Genomic DNA, 20,225 nt, shown 5'->3' on the forward strand with positions numbered 1-20,225 from the left:
AATCTTCTGAAATATTGTTTTAACTTCACATTTTTTAAGAACTCATCAAACAGGAGTTTTGTATAAAATTGCACATGGGTTTTATTTTAGGTGGGAGAAATCACACTCCACAGCTGCTCCCTGCTAATAACCAGCACTGTTCACACTGACTCCCCGGGATCCTCTACAAGCCATTTTCAAGACTAAATATAACACACCCTCCTCTGGCTGCTTCCACATTTTAATGAAAACCAGATCCCACAATGCAACTGGGACAACCTGTCAGAAGCAGGGGACCCTTCTACAGATCTTAGCCATGGGTTCATGGTCAGGATGGACTGAGGAATATTATGCATGTTTTAAGTTGACGGGGGAAAGTGAAATACTCAGAAAAACTTGCACTTGGGGAGAAAATGCAAATGTAACACAGACAGACCTCACAAAGTTTGAGTCGGGGACTAAGAAAAGCTGAATCCATAATGTAGTAAAGTAAGGTAAGTAAGGTAAATGTGTCTTAAACTGTCCAATAGCTAAGCCATATCGTGTAATTACTTTTTATTGATTCTGAGTTCAAAGATATGTAGTAGTATCTTTTTTGAGTCCTGGTTTGATCCAGTTAAATCCAAATATGGGATTGGTCTGGTACTGTTCTAGTTCTGGTTTAGTCCAGGATCATTTCTGGATTTGGTCCCAGTTTGGTCCCAGTTTTAATATGGTCTCTGTGCATCGGCAGTGTGATAGAATGTCATTTTCTAATATATTGTCCTCACTTACCTCAAAAGAGTTTATAATTACTTTTCACAGCTCTCACACACCAGTGCAGACTTTTGCTATCATAGTAAATCTAATAACAAGTAGCATGCTAATGCACATTTCCTGATTATCGGACAATAAAAATGCTTATTTTACCTTGAAATGTGCCAATACAGTATACCTGTAGTGTAGTGGGGCACAACAGATTTTGCTCAGTTGATTTTTAATTTTCTTTGGGGCAATCTTGTAATTTTCAATTCCGCCTTAGACAATGATATTTTCTAGTTTATTCAGGTTTGTCTCTTAGTGAGAATTTGACTGCATGTTGCGACTACTGCTGGACAGAGGGGTCAGTCTTGAGTAACTTCTTAGTATCTTCTCATAACTCTATTTACAAAAGTTGAACCAACCAAAAATTTTAAGATGATACAAGTCTCAAGACTTGTTTTCAAAACTACTTAGTTAGACTATTACACATCAACCTCTTATGTTTGTGGCAGCTCTCAGTCATAGGCAAAAAAGTCTGTCAACTGGACAAAAGTAAAAAAAAAAAAAAAGAGTAAACATGTTTCAACACTGCAAGTAGCTTCTTCAGTTCAGACAGGGTTCTGTAAGTCACTTACCTTAATTATCTGTATGAAGAGAGAAGCTAATTACACTGAAACTAACACACCCTAGTTGTTTGAAGTAAGGAGTATCTCTCATTATAGTTAAATCACACCTTAGGGTAAGTTCAATATACTACAGACATTAACAGACGTTGTAACCCCTTCATTCATCCATTAACACATGCTCATTAATGTAAACTGGGGTGTGTTTGTTTCTGTGTTGTTAGTTCCTCCTTCACACAGATTAGCCTCAGATATTTATGCTGGATGTACCTCTTTCATTTTCTTGTCTTCACTCTAATTGAAGTCAAGTTCTAGCAGCACAAGGCAGCAAAAAGCATCCTTGAATGAATAGATGGTCTGATATGAAGTGCAGGTGACTGCTCCATTCTCATTGATTTGCCATAGGGCACCATGTCTGCTCCAGAACCAATAAATAATGCATAAGTAATTTGTTGAAATAGATTTATTAACCAAGTGGAACAAGAGTGTAATTGATCTAATGATTCTCTCTGGGGGCCTGAGGAAAAGAGGAATTCATCATTTTAAGAGCTGGAGGTGTATCACTGTATTGTATTTTTTCAGTTATAGAGTTTAAAAGGTGCTGTACCTGTTTTTTTTTTTTTTTTTTTTACTGCTTTATAATTGTGTAAATGTAATCTAGTTAATTTTAAACTGTTTACAGCAGTCTAAAGTTATTCCTCGCTTTCCTAAGGCCTTCTTAGCATGCTAATTTAGTCACCTTGAAGAGTTGATAAGCATTTTTCACAACTTTCAGACCAGGATTTTTGCCATCACTGTAAGGCTAAAAACAACTAGCATGTTAACAGCACACTCGATGATTCTTGGACAATAAAATGCATGACAACACACAGTGGTCTCATTTTGACCCCAAGAACTGCTTTTACAATGTTATCTCTGTGCTGAGGCAAGACAAAATTCTCTCAACTGCATTGAAGAAAATGGGTACAGCCTTTTATGTACAAAGTATATATTTCTAACTAAGTATTTTATGAGCTTTGGCATTTCGGTAAAGGTCTCCTATTGCACTAAAGCTGCACACATGCACTAGCAGCCATTTATTTGAAATGCAACCGAGTGTGCTCTCTTCACCACAGTTAGTGCTCAGACCATTTCACGGTCAGTCCGATTTCACAGCTGTACTATGAGCCTTGGCTAAATAAAGGCCAGAATTTTTAGTGTGGTGATATATTCAGAGTATTCAGGCAGGAAAATGTGTGAGACTACCAATGAGTACAAAGCATGGAAGTGAAAAGCAGTAGTTTTGTCCTTCTTTGCTGTTGGGTGAAGCTTGTGAAGTGTATCAGCAACAGCGGTACAATGCATAGTCCATCCAGGTTCATTTGGTCTTCCGATTTATTAGATTCTTTTTTCAGACCAAGGTTTAGTTTGTTTTCATACCCGACAGTTTCATTAGCGACCTTCCTCAGAGTGGTCATGTGATATTGCTGTGACGTGTCGGGTCAGAAGCTGTGTTCATGTTCGACTTCAGAAAAGTATCCCAGGTGTGTGAGAGTAAAAAAGTCCCCTAATCCCGGTTTATCGTCCCATGGTTTCCGTATGTCAATGTCTCCTTAATCCAGACAAACACCAAGTGTGCACACAAGCAACAAAACACAAAGCATAACAGGAGCAACTTAAATCAGCCATTTTTTTACCGTTAAAAAAGAGAGAACCACATTATGGATTGGGATGAAGGGAACACCATTGGGACAGAGGACAACAAACATCATCCCGGGATTAAGGAGGCAATGGAAATACAGAAATGTGGACTATAAACTAGGATGGGGGGGGGGTTTTTATTCTCACACGCCTGGGATATTGACTTGAAGAAGCTGGACTGCAGATGGCGCTGTTGTCTGCCTTGACTATTAGAAGTAGTAGCGGCAAAACCTGTTTACATTAGCTGACCAAACACTCCTCAGCAACATCACATGACCACTCTGAGGAAAACTGCGAGTGAGCAGTCAAAACTGTCATGTAAGAAAACAAACTAAACCTTGGTCTGAAATAAGAATCTAATCAAATCGGTTCAGTGCATAGTTGCTTTTCCTGTATTCATTATAACCAGTTCTCTCCTTTTTAATATTAAATTGTGTTTTTTTTGCTCTTCTTCAATGCTTTCTCTAGAGGCCATCACACGCATGTAGAGAGTGGGTTAAAATCATGTCTGTTCCAGCCCATCTCTCTAGAGTCTCACTGTGGCTGGCTTCATGGACAATGAATCTGAAAATGGTTTAATTTTCTCTTTACCTTTGGGAGGAGCTGTTAGGAACTTCGACGCGGTCACAGTCTACAAAGAGCGGGTAAGTACCGATGCTAACAGTTTCCCTCCCTTCACATTATTAGACATGGAGTGTTGGCAATAGTATGAATCACTAAATATTCATAAGTTGTAATGTTCAGTATATCAGCAGGTTCACTGAGCGCTGACATTTCTGCATTGTGCTATGCTAATTGTAACACACTGATAAGATTCTGTTTGTAATGGTCTTTTGCAGATAAGAGTAGCAAAATATGATAGCGATATATATCAATACGTATCACATTGCCAGTTGTAAATGTTTGAACTTTTTTGTGGCTGACTGTATGAATAACTTGTCTTAAGCTTCAATAATGTCCATAATCCACCACTAAAATTAAAACTGGTACCTAATTTTCAAAGCGTGAATGTTGGAAGTTCATTTTCATACATTTGTAAATTTCAAGCTCTCACAAACCAACAAGAATAGTGCTAGTATAGCTTTACAGTATTTTAAGAGAAGTGAATCAGGTTGGACCACCAATCGATCCTTTTGCGGTAACACAATGCACATTTTAGCAAACACTGTCAAAAAAGTTTTAAGATAATCTGAAAACTCAAGAAAAAAACATTTGATTAAAAACACACACACATTTTCAGGAGCCTGTGTTCACTGTGGTCCTGCTTAGGTGTTCAATTTTCAACAAAAATTCTGAGTGAGAAACTGAAAAACTGTTGGCTAAAACTGTGGCCATACCAGCTTGTCAAAGCCTGATACTGTTGGATCTCAAAAGGTAAGCAAGGCTGGGCCTGGTTAGTACTTGGATGGAAGACCACTGGGAAAACCAGGTGCTACAGTGAGGCACCAGTCGCAAAAACTGTCGTTGTGTCCTTATGCAAGACGCTTTACCCACATTGCCTAGTATGAAAGTGGTGTGTGTGTGAGTGATGGTGGTGGTCAGAGGGGCCAATGACGCAGATTGGCAGCCTCACTTCCATCACTCTCCCCCAGGGCAGCTGAGGCTACAATAGTTTCTTACCACCCCCGGGTGTGGAATGAATGACTAATGCTCTGTAAAACGTCTTTGAGAGTCCAGAAAAGAGCTATATAAAATTGAGGCATTAGCTAGCTTTTTACGGTAATTTTATGTGAGAGACTTGTTACCAGCACAAATCAGTCTGTTTTGTTCCAGGTAAGTAAGTTGTTTATGGTCTGATTGTGTTAAAATAAAGTACAAATTAAAGTTTTGACAGTTCAAACAGACAGAGTAGAGCCTACAGTTAGAATCTAATCCCCAGGGAATGTTGAATGTATCAATAGACAGCCAATCAGCTCTCATCTTACATAGTGAATCAAATGGATTCCAGTCAATCAAGATGCAATCTTACAAGTTTGCAATGATAAAATATTTTTAACTGGATGCAGGCAGTGGGCAGTGATTTTGTAACAAAGTACTGCTTTTACAGTACTCTTTATGGGGGATAAACAAAATTTACTTATTTAAAGGGAAAAAAAAGTTCAAAGGATCATGCAGCTTTAAATGACATAGATTTTTCTTATATGGGCACTCCATCTATTTAGCATCCACTGCCCCTCTCTCAGGTCGATATATTGATTGATCTGTAAAGAATGGTTCCTTTCATGAAATTCAAGGCTACAGACTTCTGGCCTCAAAGTCATTCTTTGTGCCAAAAGCAAAGACCTATTGGATAAACTACAAAGAGCTGCATTTCTGAACAGTCCTATAGATTCTCAGAATTAAACAAATGAACAAGGGTGTTGTTTGGGAAATGTCAATACTGTGTTAGGTGAAGGAGCAAATACAACTAATGGGTAGGATTGGTTTGACAAATCACAATTATGAGAGTAAAAAGGTCAATGTATTATTATGCTGAGTGATGATATTGTGCTCTACATTATTTGCGCTTGTTAGACACAGTGACACAGGGTGCTCTATCACCACCATGTCTGGGAGATTCAGTCTGGGATGTAGGTTTTTATATTTCATTATTAATTTAAGAACAGGGGAAACTATTTAGAATAAGATTTGACCCCTTAATTGCATCATTAATCTTGTAAAACACATCAATCAAAAGCTCATCTTTAGAGCATTACTTTCTTATATTTTAACTGATGAAATAACCAGTCATCTGTAATTACCCGTGTGGGTGTTTCAGACTTCTAGACATTCTTGTTTGTAATAATGATGTTTGCAGTCCAGCTGCTGGTCTGCTAGTGGAAAAACATTATTTCTGAACACTGAGGTGAGTTTGAAAAACTCAGTGTTTGTTTGGATAAGCTTCCCAAATGGTGAGTTGGAGCTGGAGGGGATAGTTGACGAAGGTAGAAATGTGTAAAAACAAAATCCTGTAAACTTCTTTTACCTGAGATAAAAATAAGTGTTTAGTGCTTGTTGATTCTGCAAAAAATACAGTGTCTCCGCTCTCTGTTTCTTTTTCTTTCTTGTTCCATTGACAGCGAGTATGGAGTGAATGAATAAGTGATTTGGGTGTCTTGAAAGAGCTATTTAAATCCAATGCATTATTGTTATTTGTATTATTATTTTTATTTTATTTTATTTTTTTACTCATAAGCTGTCAAATTTGTTTTGACACAAACGGACCATGTGTTCCTCTGATTGGTTAATCCACCTGTCAGTCAGGATACACTTCCAGACTCATTAGTCTTGGTAAAATATTGATATCAGGAGATGGTTGTTAATGTTAAAGAAATAAATTATTGTTAAGAAATGACTTCAGACTCAGGTGAAAAGTGGTTTACTGATCAGGACGCTTCTCTTGCTAAGCTTCATATAAGTCAGTCATAAGAGATGATGCTTTAGTATAAACCTCTATGCTAATGAAAGTAAAAATGGTCGGGCATATGTGAATACATGAGACCTAAGTACAGCAGATATATTTGAAGAATGTAACAGAGGAGAGAGACATGTCCATTTTTGGGTTACAGCTCAGTTTTAGATCCAAACAGAGGGCCGACTATGAATTTCAGCCTACAGAAAGAACAACAATTCACCTATGACACTAACTTATTAAATTCATGCTTTCAAGTATTGTCAAAGCTTGTGGTTTTGGTCTGTCAGTAAAGTACCGTGTAGGTATTTTGGAAAAAGGGCTAACTGCGTTTCACAATCAGCACAGTTGCTCACAGTTTCCCCTGCAAACACAAAGCACAGTGACATAGTGGGTCCACACAGCTTTGTTCTGTCATATTTCTCTTGTCACAGAACACCTTGTGCCTTTGAAGAGAGCAGGTGGATTAGATGTGGACTCTAGCTCCTCTGTGCGTTTTCGCCTCTAAACAACAGCACAGACCTGATTCTCACCTCGCCGTCCTCTCTGCTTATTCAGAGCGTGTGGCATCGATTGGTCATTCTTTGTGCTGGCCTGAAGTGCTTTTCATGTGTCACTTAGAAGCTCATTTAGTCAAGAGGCTGGCAGGTAGGGCTGAAGATATACTCACCACTTTTCACATTCAGATGGTCAATCCCAGACTGCAAAGAACAAGAACAGTTTTTTGTTTTTTTTTCATAAAATTGTGAGGAAAGTTTTGTCTGAAAGATGTTAACATGCACCAAGGCATTTTACGTTTAAAAGGCTGTGTATCTGATTTCAAATATGTAATAGACTATATACAGAAGGCTTTTGAGCTCTTGAGGCCAAAATATACCTGTATCTAATTATAAAATATCCGGAAGTGTGTATTAGCAGGCTAGTAGTTGTTAGCTTTACGATTGTGTCTACTGTCCACTCTGGTCATGAAAGTCGGGGAAAAAAAAAGGTACGCCCTTTTACATTTATCGATTTAAATATTTAATAATAATGCTCAAAATGCACAAAATGAGGAACTAGAACACTGCAGTTTAAAATGAACTACTTTTTCCCATTTTCTTAAAATCCGGCACAGCTCTTTTAATGGGAGGAGTAGCACAGAACAAAGATGTAGCACAGTGCGTTTTTTACTTTGAAATTCTTCTGATCTGGGGGTGATAAAGTTGCTCGTAGATTTCAAATACACATTGGGGAAATTGGGGTAAATATGAGGCAAATATTAGACTGATATAACAGACTGGCACTGGATTGAATGCTCAGACAAAAGATGGTTTGCTATAGTTTGACCTATGCAATAATCTTGACACTCTTAAACTGTGCATATGCAGAAAGTAAACAAAAAAGAAAGAAAGTTTGTTAACACAGTTAGTTGGTCAACAGCTTTGTAAATCAATGTGGCTGGCTTTATCTCTGAATATAAGAGGAACACCAAGGAGGCAAATAGGGTCCAATGTATCAGAGGTGCAAGAGCCAGCACAATGTACAGAGTACAGTATTGATCTTTGTATTGTTCAAGCAAGATTGTTTGGAGCCCTATGTCTCTGGAAAAAATAAAATACAATAGAAGACTCGCTATGTATTGTGAACTTTATTTTTCCAGCATCCAATTATTCTTTGCATTTTCACAGTTTTAGCAAACTTATAGACCAACTTTGATCCACTATGGAAATTACTTAGACATAGTAACTCAAACAGACAAACTATGAGCTAATTTACAGACTCTGCAGCTGCCAGATATGCATGAGTGTCCAACATTAGTTAAAGTGGATTAGCGTCAGAACAAATATCAGCTGACAGATCATTTCTTTGCTGTCCCTTTTCGCTGACTGCTCTTGAGGTGCACTGGGAACGCGCCAGGTTTTGAGTTGCATGTAGGATGGCAGCAAAAGGGAACATTTGCTGACACTGAAGCTTGTGTACGAACTGAAGAATTGAGTAATTTTTGTCCTACAAAAAATACTTATTTATTGAGACAGATCTATTGACTCCTGGTACAGAACTGCAGAATTGATTTTATGAGCGCTTAAATGCAGAATTATACTGTTACTCAAACGTCAGTATTAAAGAGGGGGTATTACACTTCTATAGGGTATTAGTTTGGAATTTTGGACCTCATTTCCAAGTTAGCCAGAGTGTTGGAGATATGTGGAGACACTTTTTTTTTTATTATTCCATCCAGTCCGTGTATTTGCAGAGGTCGCTGGTGCTAGGCTAGTGCAAGTCAATGGCCATAGTTAGCCTGCCAGTAAAAACAGTCTTACCCACTCCACAAAACGCCTGAAGCAAATCTATTATTACACCAGACTGTTGATGCAAATGTCTGTGTTGATAAAATAATGTTTGAAATAAAACTACCCTTGCATGGCACAAATTGTCGCATGTTGAGGGACTATTTTTCTCAGCAGCAGTGGAATTTTACTTTGTCCTTGAGATAGGTGCTAGGTGACATCAGTCTGCTGCTGCCAAGCTTTCTATCAGGAGGTACAACTTGCTGCTGCTGCTCAGACATAAATAATTCAAATGCAAGGTTGGTTTTACTTCTAAAATGATTTTATCAACACAGACATTCACATGGACAGTCTGGCATACTAATACTTGCTTCAGGTGTTTTGTGGAGTGGGTAAGACTGTTTTTAGTGGCAGGCTAACTATGGCCATTGACATACACTAGCCTAGCACCAGTGACCTCTGCAAATACAATGACTGGATAGAATATTTTAAAAAGTGCCTCCACATGTCTCAACGCTCTGGCTAACAAGGAAATGAGGCTCTATGTCCAAAACTTGGATTGTCCCTTTAACCTGTTTAATATGCTTCACCTTCTTGTTGTTTGACATTCTTAGGTGCTCTTCCCTTGTGTGTAGACACTTATCTCCAGAGCACTATCCAGAGTGATGTAGTGGACTGTTTTGTATCCTGCTTTGGAGCATGGACTTGTGGGCTGACCACTGAACACAATTGCTCTACTAACCATAGAGATTTATTTCAGGTCTAAAATCAATCAAATGATTAATGAAGGTGTATGGAGTTTAAAAGCACAGTGGAGCACTTCCTGTATCACCACATGACACAAATGTCTTCTGTTTGCGAGAAGAACTCAGTCTAAATATACAGGGCTTGTGTGTTAAGCATGTGCAAAGTAAACAAAACAAAACTCCAGATCAGAAAATAGCGTAACATAGGCCCTTTAATATATGGCGCCTACATGAACATACTTCCAGGCAGAAGTGTTACACTGTGAGTATTATTATAGGTTTTCGTAACAGGGCTTCCGGCATCCAACAGTGTTATGTATGGAGTCCATTAGAAATCATTGGCCTATGAGCTATCAACCACACTGCAGTAACCTGACCCTTACTATTGCACCAATCTTCATCTTACTAATAAATACATGGTACCAGCCAAAAAAACACATATTATGAAAAAAACCTCTTTGGAGCATTGAACACATTTCCGGGGCTGTTTACCGATTCTTGTTTTTCCCAGATAGCTAAAACAACTCTGGGCACCATTCCAGTGTCCACCCACTGTTTGCACTGTCATAATTTCAGCCAATCAAATCACTAAATGAGCTTCATATCTCTATAGAACCACCAGCATTAGTGTAAATGGAGTAAAGTGGAGGGGATGAGAGGAAGTGTTGAAGAGAAGAGGGTGTAATGAGCTGTACTGTAGTGTTTCAGTGCCACTAGAAGAGTCACTGGCCCATTTAAATTGCATTATCTATTCAAAACAGTTTGGAATGTTAGCAGCATTGTGTTCTTGGGCGAGACACTTTATACGCCATGTATGGGGAATGTGATGTGAATGATTGGTAGTGCTTGGACAGTGCAGTGACGCAGATTATAAGCCTGTGTTCCATCAGTCTTCCCTACCTACCGTCGGCAAATCAATAATGCATGAAATTGTTAAAGCAATTGGAAAACTTGGAGAAATCCCTCATTTGTCCAGAAATGTGTGCCTGAATCGACTGTGAAATAATGGGGACCTTGCAGTGATTATGGATGGAGTGTGCAATCTGTAAGATCAGTTGGTGAGCGATCCGAAGGTTTGCGGTTCGAATCCCGCTCTTGATATATAACATCATTGGTTGAGCGGTGAGATCCACTGATTCACAGGTTGGCAGGGCAATTCCAGCTCCCACAGATGAATGCTGTTGTTGTGTCCTTGGGCAAGACACTTAACCCACCTTGCCTCCAGTGTTTGTGTACACTGGTGTACAAATATGTGTGTGCATGGGTGAGTGGTTCCTTGACATGCCTTGAAGATGGAAAAGTGCTTTATAAAATCTCACCATTAAACAGAGGTAATTTTCAATCTGAAGATACTAGCCTGAGAAGCTAAACTTTGTATCGTCCTGAGCTAGACTTGTCTTGCCCTAACAGAAGAGCTATCGCCTGAACTACTAAGGCTGCTATTCTTATTATGGGTCGTCATATAGTTGGCCTCTTCCTTGCAGCTGCACAAATGCCTGATTAGCATTTGACTGGCCTAATTTCTCACTTGACCAAGGTTTGAGCTCACTGTTGTAAACAGACAGTAGATTATACTTTAACTTAAGCCATTTCTATTCAAAAGAGGAATATCTTTTTTTTAACAAAGAACTGCTCACTATCTATTTTTCAAACCACCTCTTCTCCTGCTTTAAATCTGCACCTCACTGTCTTCAAATGAATGGATGTGGCTTTGAAGATGAGGAAGGATGGCCAATTGTAAGCACTTTCGTATGGTAACTGAAATGTTTCTGTAGTAGTATTAGTAGTAGTAGTAGTACTAGTAGTACAGGGATAGCAGTGGTAGCAGCAGTAGCAGTGGTGATAGTGATAGTGATAGTAGTAGTAGTAGTCACTGTTGTAGTAGCAGTAGTTGTTGCTGTAGTTGTCATAGTAGTTGTAATAATAGTTGTAGTAGTAGTTGTAGTAGTAGTTGTTGTAGTAGTTGTAGTTAGTAGTAGTAGTGTAGTAGTAGTAGTAGTAGTAGTAGTAGTAGTAGTAGTAGTAGTAGTAGTAGTAGTAGTAGTAGTTGTTGTTGTGGTTGTTGTTGTGTTGTAGTTATAATAGCAGTAGTTGTAGTTGTAGTTGTAGTAGTTGTTGTTGTTGCTGTAGTTGTTGTAGTACTACATCTGCATAGTAGTTGTTGTTGTAGTAGTTGTTGTAGTAATAGTAGTTGTTGTAGTAGTAGTAGTAGTAGTAGTAGTAGTTGTTGTTGTAGTAGTTGGTTGTGTAGTAGTTATAATAGCAGTAGTTGCTGTAGTAGATGTAGTAGCAGTAATGGTAGTAGTAGCAGTAGTTGCTGTAGTTGTTGTAGTAGCAGTCGTTGTTGTAGAAGTTGTAGTAGCAGTAGTGGTGGTAGTAGAAGTAGTAGTAGTGGTAGTAATAGTATTAGTAGTGGTAGTAGTAGTATTGGAGTAGTAGGAGTAGTAATAGTAATAGTAATATTAGTCATAGTAGTAGACATAGTAGCAGTAGTAGTAGTAGCAGTAGTAGTAGTAGTAGTAGTTGCAATAGTACTACTAATAGTAGTAGTAGGAGGAGAAGGAGGAGACAGAGGAGGAGGAGGAGGAGTGGTAGTACTAATAGTAGTAATGGTAGCAGCAGCAGTAACAGTAGTGGTGGTGGTGGTAGTAGTAGTAGTAGTAATAATAATAGTAGTAGTAACAAGATGGTTCCAAAAGTGAACTTGAGTATATACTGCAGAATTAGGACTGTACAGTGATGTGGGATGAAACCATAAAGTGACATCCTCGTATTCCCTGTTACCACCATATGCTTCATGTACATTTCCTTCTTCCAGATTCCACGTCAGTATTCTGTTTGCCACTGCAGCATCTGTCGTATTCATATCTTTCAAACTCTTTGCTCTTCACTTCTTGTTCTTCCTATTATGCTGTTGTGGACTAGGAAAACCATCACCCACTACTCTGACCAAGTGCAGCCATTTGGGGGACAGGATCAAAGTTAGTACACAAGGATAAAATGGAGTGTAAGATTTTAGACGTTTCATGAGGGTAACCTTTCAGCTCAGCCAAAACACTGTCAGTTTTTAGCACTTCTCTGGGGCTCTTCATAGTGCCCTTTTTACTGAGAGATTATTCCAACTTGTCTGGGAGAGCTAAGGTTGCTCAGAGGCAAGGCTTAGCAGCTTATGTAAGTGATATTGAACAAAATATAGCACACTTTTGTAGTAATTTATGCAAGATAGTGAGAATGAATAGGAGTGTTTGAGGCAGAGAAAGCACAGATCTGGCATTGAAATTCCTGAAAAGAGCAGTGAATGAATCTGTAAAAATGTTTTCAAATCATTTCACAAAAGGATGTTTAAACATGATTGGCTCTTTCATTGGACCTTTTTGCTTGTTATCTTGGAGCGGTTTCTTCCATCCACCAGACTTTCTATTTTAGCCCGTCAGCTTTCAACACATTTTTTCTAATGAGCAACAACCTTAGCCACTGTCAGCTGCTTTCAAAAAGTGTTAGTGCTTTTTAGACTTTCTACCATCAACCATATCCGCGTTCCAAATAGGAAGATAGCAAAGTGAGAATGGGCATGATTTTGGCTCCATTGACTCTTTCCATCTCTCTGTGTACTGCTGCTGTCAGGCTCCTCATTTTGGTCTTAAAATGTTTGTATTAACGTTCTCTACATGATCCTGGTGTTTTTACTTCGCTACTTTATCCATAAATCAATTCCTAGCCCTAATATGGAATTCCAGATTTGTCCCATAAATACTGGTAGTGTCATTGTAGTTAGCTCTTTGCTTCAGGCAGATATAAGGCAGTGTCCACCAGCAACTTGACCAGAACTGAAGAAGCAGCTTGGATAAGCTGCAAAACGTATTCGACCAAAATGAACTTTTTGTTCAGTTGACAAATTGAATTTCTCTTTTGCCTAGACTTAGACTTAAACAAACTGTATTGATCCACAAGGGAAATTATTTGGACACAGTAGCTCACACATCACAATATAATATAATAACAAAGAGCAAAATATAAATGGCAATAATACATTTTAAATAAGTAGCAAATATGTCAAGAGACAGGTGTCAAATAAGACATAATTATATAAATGTAAATGTACAAGTCAAAATAAAATAGAAAGTTAAAAAAATTAAATCACAGCTTTATATAAGAGGTCATAGGAAGACACGCAACAATGATATGATGATTGACAGGACATATGGTTATCCATTACATAAGGCTGAGTTATTGTACAGTTGTAGGGAGTATTGTATGAATGTAGTCCTGTATCTCTCACTGTTTGAGCGGAGCAGTAGGAGCCTGTTAGAGAATGAGCTCCTCTGTCCCTCTATAGCAGGGGTCTCCAACGTTTTTCCGCCAGTGAGCTACTTTTACAAAATGAAAATGCCAGAGAGATACCTATTTTAGCAGTCGCAAAGAAATGGAGTACATATAAGACCCTCAGTAAGCCTTAGATGCAGAACAGTTAGATGCCTATAAAGCATAAACCATTATCCACTTATTGGGTACAAAGTCAGGCAGGAAAATTACACATTTAAAATGGTAATTAATCAAATTTCCTGTCCTATCCTGTCCTAGCCTTGGTAAGCTTAATTTGACTGGAGCCGAAAGCTTTGGGTGGCGTCACACTGCCTTAGTCCACGTCCTTATACTGTCTTTGCAAGTTATAAACAGTAAGAACTGTAACTAAACATGGAAAGCTGTAGTTATTCCTGTTTACCTTTTCAGAGTTATGGTAAGGTTCCATCGTGTTATTTATATCATTTTTGAGTGTCTCTTGAAATCAGTTTTATAACAGCCAGTCATAGCCAGGCACAGAGTTTCCACAAACCTTCTCATTTCTCATCACCGACACAATGACCTTGGGTCTTCACGAACCGTCTTTAATCCTCAAGCGTTTCATCTCTTTGTTTCATTTTTGCCGTCAATAAGAGTGCATAGAAAAGAACACCACTTGCCTCATATTCTTGTGTATTTGTTTTCATTAGAGCGCCAGATCATGTGACAGTTTCCTAGTCTTCCTCTTGTGGTTAATCTTAATTTGCTGTGACACTGTCTTTCATGTGAATGTGAAACAAATATTCACTGCAAAATGTCCTCTTGAATGGAGCTGGAGCTATGGACACAACTGATTCAGATTCTGTGAAAGTTGCTGGTGAACTTGCAGATCTTAAAGGTCCTATATTATGCAACATTTCTTCTTATAAGCTTCAATCCATGTTATAATATTACCTCACCAAAAACAAAAAGACCTGGTGTTGTATTTTGTTTTATCTTCATGTTACAACCCGGGTGGATCAAACATATTAAAAAGGACACAGGAAGTAAAAGGGTTACAAAAGTAAAAGCTGTTTTTATTTTTAAGTTAATTTTAATTTAAAACATTAAAACCCCTCCTGTGCCCCCCAAAAAAGTAACAACTGAAAGGTGGATATGGTGAACTGGCCAAACAGAACAAAATGATGCAGCACCTGGCCAACCTCGTACAGGGCCGTAGAAATTGGTACCAACATCACTAACCTAAAGGAAAAAAGATGTCCACAAACTAACTGTACCAAACAAAAGGTGAAAACAGGACAGACGGTCCCACAAGGTCAAACACAAAAGGCTAACTGCAGCTAACAGGAATGGTGCGGCCTGTGCCGGGCAGCTAAGGCAAGGGAAAGAGCACAAGGCAACGAGCACAGAGGGCGGTGCGCAGCAAGAGCGCAGTAGCAAGAGAGAGAGCACTACTGATAGGCGGCCTATTTACACCAGATCCAACCAGGCCACAAAACATACACAGATAAAAATACGTGCAATAGGATGCACAAAGGAGCACCAGCACATAACACCAACATGTTTGAGTAACCCTTTATTACTTTTCTCTCTACACCTCCAAAGTTCAGAATGCTCTCTTCTACCTTGTGATCTCAAGTAGTGGTAGTGTTGGAGTTAACAGGTACCTTTTACCTTTTGTTCAATAAAGATGGGCAATTCCAGGTCTGAAATTATCCAAATGTTTCTGGTGAGTCTGTATGGAGTTTAAAGACACACTGGAGCAGATTCCTTAATACCACATGACAAAGCATAAAGTAGGACAGAGTGTTTTCTGTCTGATAGAAGGACTCAGCCTAAATACGTAGGATTTATGTGTTAAACATGTGGATGAAACAAAACACAACTCCAGGTAAATAGATATAGATCAGAAAAAAGAGTAATATGGGCCCTTTAATGAATAATGGTGGCCATACCAGCTTGTCAAAGCCTGATCCCGTCAGATCTCAGAAGCTAAGATGGCTGGGCCTGGGCGGTACTTGGATGGGAGAATGCTAGGAATTCCAGGTGCCACAGGGGGGCGCCAGTGGCAAAAAAAACTGTTGTGTCCTTAAGCAAGACACTTCACCCACATCACCTAGTATGAAAGTGGTGTGTGCATGAGTAATGGTGGTGGTTGGAGGGGCTGATGGCGCAGATTGGCAGCCTCACTTCTGTCCCCCAGGGCAGCTGTGGCTACAATAGTAGCTTACCACCACTGAAATTGGAGTGACTGAATAATGAACTGTAAAGCACTTTGGGTATCTTGAAACGAGCTATATAAATGCAATCAATCAAATATTTTGGTCCTATTTTCGACTGAAGAGTGGGGAGACTAGAGAGCCAGTCAAATATCGCAGCTGGGAATAGACCTAAGAAACCAGCATGCTACAGTCTAAACCACTGGACTGTCATGCTGTGTATTTGTAGCAATAAATTTATTAATGCAGTGCTAATTCAAGATTCAAGATCCAAAACAAAGAGGTGGTTACATAAAAAAGTGAGATAGAATATTAAATAGAAACATCCTTGTAAACATGTTGAAGAGGAAAATTGTTATGGTTTATGAGATGTGATGGATGGTGGAGAGGGGATGTGGGCGTGTGTTTACATAATCCACAAACATTTGTCATTTCAGATACAAATTAACTGCACACACACATAGCTCATCAGCGGTGCCTCTCTGCTTGATGCTTTTCTTCCCATGTATCATCGTTGGTACATTAAGTCATAGTAATCTTTCCAATTGGCTATAATAACAGCTCCTCTAATCAATATGCAAATGTATGTAAATGCAACTGTCAGCTTTTGTACAAACTTCTTCTTTTGCTTTTAACATTAAAGTGTCTACTTTCATTTATTATTATTATTAATTATTATTATTATTATTATTATTATTATTATATGAAGATATAAATACAGTTCTGTTACCTAAACAAGGGTCAAAAGGGGCAATAATGATTGGACAAAAATAGATGGAAACACCTTTATTTTGTTAGATGAAAATTTAAGAAAAAATGGGTTGCTTTCACATAAATTGTCCTTGCATTTTGGACAGACTTTTTCAGTGTTGATGATGGTAGAGATTTTCAAAATCACGAATCTCGAAAAAATCTCCACTGTTTCCTGTAATTTTCTACTTTTCATCTCAACTTCTCGTTCACAAACTGTTCCTTAACCAGTGTGTATCACTGATACTACCACCAAACCAAGGAATAATTTGAAAAACATGAAAACCTGCTCTATGCACTTTAGGGTGTAAGGTAAACCCTGTGTTACAACCCTACCCTTTAAGAAGTGAATGAATATTTTATGAGCAGACATTCTGAAAGCGCACCTTTCTAGCTCGCTGTTTGTGTTCTTGCATCAGTCGATATCGCTGTCTATTATGTAACAAAAAGGCTGTGACCAAGCTGTCGACATCTCCCTCCAACTGATTAGGCTCCAGGATCAATACTTCAACTCAAACCTTTTTTTAACCAAAGAATGTAACACAAAAAGCACAGGCTTGCTTTCACTTACTCAGCAGACGGGTTATTTACTCTGTCAATGGTGAATAATAGACTGAAGACATGCACGGAACCACCAATCTGAAGCATGCATGCATTGATATCCACTTAACACAGAGAACAGGGCTTATCTCCTCTGTCCATGTCTGCACTTTCCCCAGAGAGCTCCCTTTAAGGCCCACAGAATAGAGCAAAGCTGATAAGACATGAAGCTTCTACTTCAGATTAGCGTATGCTTTTGTTAAATTGCCATTAATATTAGACACAGAGAAAAAAAAAAGTGAAAATAATAATGCATTTTATATATTAGGGCCGGGCACGTTAACGCGTTAATTTTGCGATAACTAATTAACTCATTATCGCCGACAATTATTTTAACGCTGTTAACGCAGTTTTTTTATTATTTATTTATGTATTTATTTTATTGTAAATGTCTGTTTCTCACTGGCTTTTATTTTGAAAATGTCCTTTTCTTTATACTTTTTTCACTTTTTTCTGACCACGTGAGATGCAACGTGTCCGAGTCTCCACGAGCTGCGGGCCCGGCCGTGGGTTTGGCCACAGGCTTCGGCTTCGGCCGCTGGTTCGGCTGCAGGCTTGGCCGCGGGCTCTGAATCTGTGAGCTCAGCTTGTTTCTTTAGTTCAGTGCTGCACGGGGAGTCACTGATTTACTCAGATACCATTGGAAGAAAAAATGTGATTGGTCCATTTCCATTCCATTCTATTCACTGAACACCTTGAAGGCTCTGAGGGTTCCCCTGTGAAAGAAATGCTGTTTGCACAACAAATGTATGGCTCTTTCATTTACATTTCCAATAAAAGAGCGCTATACTCTACTTTTTAATTAATTAATTGGTTTTGCGTATAATGGCTCGAACTCATGAGATTAATGTGAGTAATTTTTTTTTTTTTTGCCCAGCCCTAATATGTGTGTGTGTGTATATATATATATATATATATATATATATATATATATATATATATATATATATATATATATAGTTCTGTAAAATATGGCAAGCTACAATTAAACTGAATGATAGCAGATCAACAGTGAAAATAAAAAGCACATGGCTTACTGTAGGACATGTCCTAGGGCGAGAGTGGCACCTCACATCACATTGTCCTCCTCCTTCCTTCCTCCAATTTAGTCTAAACGGTTCAGAGGAAGAGATGTTGCTCTTATTTCCACTTTGTCTGGTTGCATTATGTCGTATTCAGTTAAACCTACGCAGGTAACTGATGAGCAGAAGCACATTACTGGCTAAAATTGCTAACAAAATCACTTGATTGAATCCATAATTATATTTGGTAAAATTATAGCCTTCAGTATTTTACTTAATGACATGAAAAGTAAACATTATTGGATTTGTACCAAATTCGGGAATTAAATTCTATGCATGACTACAAGCAAAAATGGCTGACCAGCAGGGGCACAAAGACCCAATAAATATTAAAAAAAAATCATACACACACACTCTTAGTCTGATCCTGCTGAAATTTGAATCACTAATGTGAATATAATTTGCTATAAAGCATATAAATAGCACCTCCTACCATAGACATGAAACATCAACATTATCGGATTTGTACAAAATTTTGGGATTAAATTCTATGATTGATCAGGAGGAAATAAATAAATAAATAAATAAAGACATCGGGGCATTTAAAATAGCACTGTGTAATTTTTCCGATGGAGGATCTGTGGGCCTGTGCAGCTGTCGGGTAGGGATGCCCGTGCGGTCGCATGGAAGAGGCGTGCGCACCGGGGTGAGGGCCTTCATCGCCATGAGCGGCTTTAATTAAACTCAGACCTGTTTATTTATTAAACTACATAGCAGACACTAGCACAATAGGTCTTCTGTGAGTTATTTTCTGGTGCTGTGTAAGTGTGGCCTATGTAAGGTGCATTTATTGAATAGTTTGGGTACATGAGCATACTTGGTGAAGTTTAGCACTAGTCTAGCAGAGTCTGCTGGTAGGCTAAAAACAATCAGCCAAATCACTTGGGCATTTTTTAATCAACAGCAAAAACAAAAACAAAAAAAACCCTCCTAATAAACTATTGTCTTCATTAGCTTAACTCAACTGTCAGAGGTGAACAGAATGCTCATCAATTCAGGGTAAAAGTGAACGCATTAGCTGCTCAGAACTGCAGCACAGACTAATTGGCTTTGAAATGAAAAACAAACCAAATGCATTACAACCAAAAACAATGTATTTGAATGTTCACAGGTGTGGAATCAGACTGAATCATCATTAGTCAGCTACAAACAGTTGAGACTTCACAAAACCAAGGAATATTTATCTCATTCTCAAACATGCCAAAATATCATTAACTATGAGAATGTGATTATGTTCCAAATGTTATGATGGGAATTTTGTTATGGTAGTTGCAGCTATTAATCAGAATAAAAAATATGATGTTCACTTTTAGAGGTTTCAGATAGGCCTAACATATATATTGTTCTTCTAGGATGGTTTGGTTGCTGTTTATGTACCGGATAGTGCAAATCAAGATGCATAGTGCTCTTGAAAACTGAGTGAATCAAAGTTTTGCTGTAGCAGCATTTACACTGTGCTTCTCAGTCGCTTTTGTGTCTCACTCAAAAGTCTCAGTGCAGTTTAACTGGAGGACTGGTCAGGGAAGGTCAGTAGATCTGTGTCAGGCAGTTTGAGGAGAGGAAGAGCCAAAATTGTTCCTCCTTTGTGTCCTGGAGCGTCACAGCAGTGTCCAGGGGGAGCCAGGTGAACACAACAGGAAAGGCCTCATTCTTACTCCGCTCTGTTGTTTCGGTTGGTAATGAAATGGGTGGATTTTATGGATATACATCTTTATTTGGCTACTGTTGTGATGGGAGCACAAACAGACTAATACAGCAGGAGTGGCACGTGCATTTGATAAAAAGACGTCAGTGATGTGCTAATGGACACAGCCCTCTGGTTAGACTACTGCTCATTTAACACCTGTTTGAAAGTTCATCTCTGGC

General features: G+C 38.6%; 1 pseudogene; it reads left to right on the forward strand.

Moving 5' to 3' along the window:
• Positions 1-4,346: 4,346 nt before the first annotated feature.
• On the forward strand, positions 4,347-4,464 carry LOC129410784 (5S ribosomal RNA; annotated as a pseudogene).
• Positions 4,465-20,225: the final 15,761 nt, after the last annotated feature.

Source organism: Boleophthalmus pectinirostris, unplaced genomic scaffold (genome assembly GCF_026225935.1).
Source record: "Boleophthalmus pectinirostris isolate CB_2022bp ecotype Guang Dong unplaced genomic scaffold, ASM2622593v1 HiC_scaffold_23, whole genome shotgun sequence".
Lineage (NCBI taxonomy): Eukaryota > Metazoa > Chordata > Actinopteri > Gobiiformes > Gobiidae > Boleophthalmus > Boleophthalmus pectinirostris.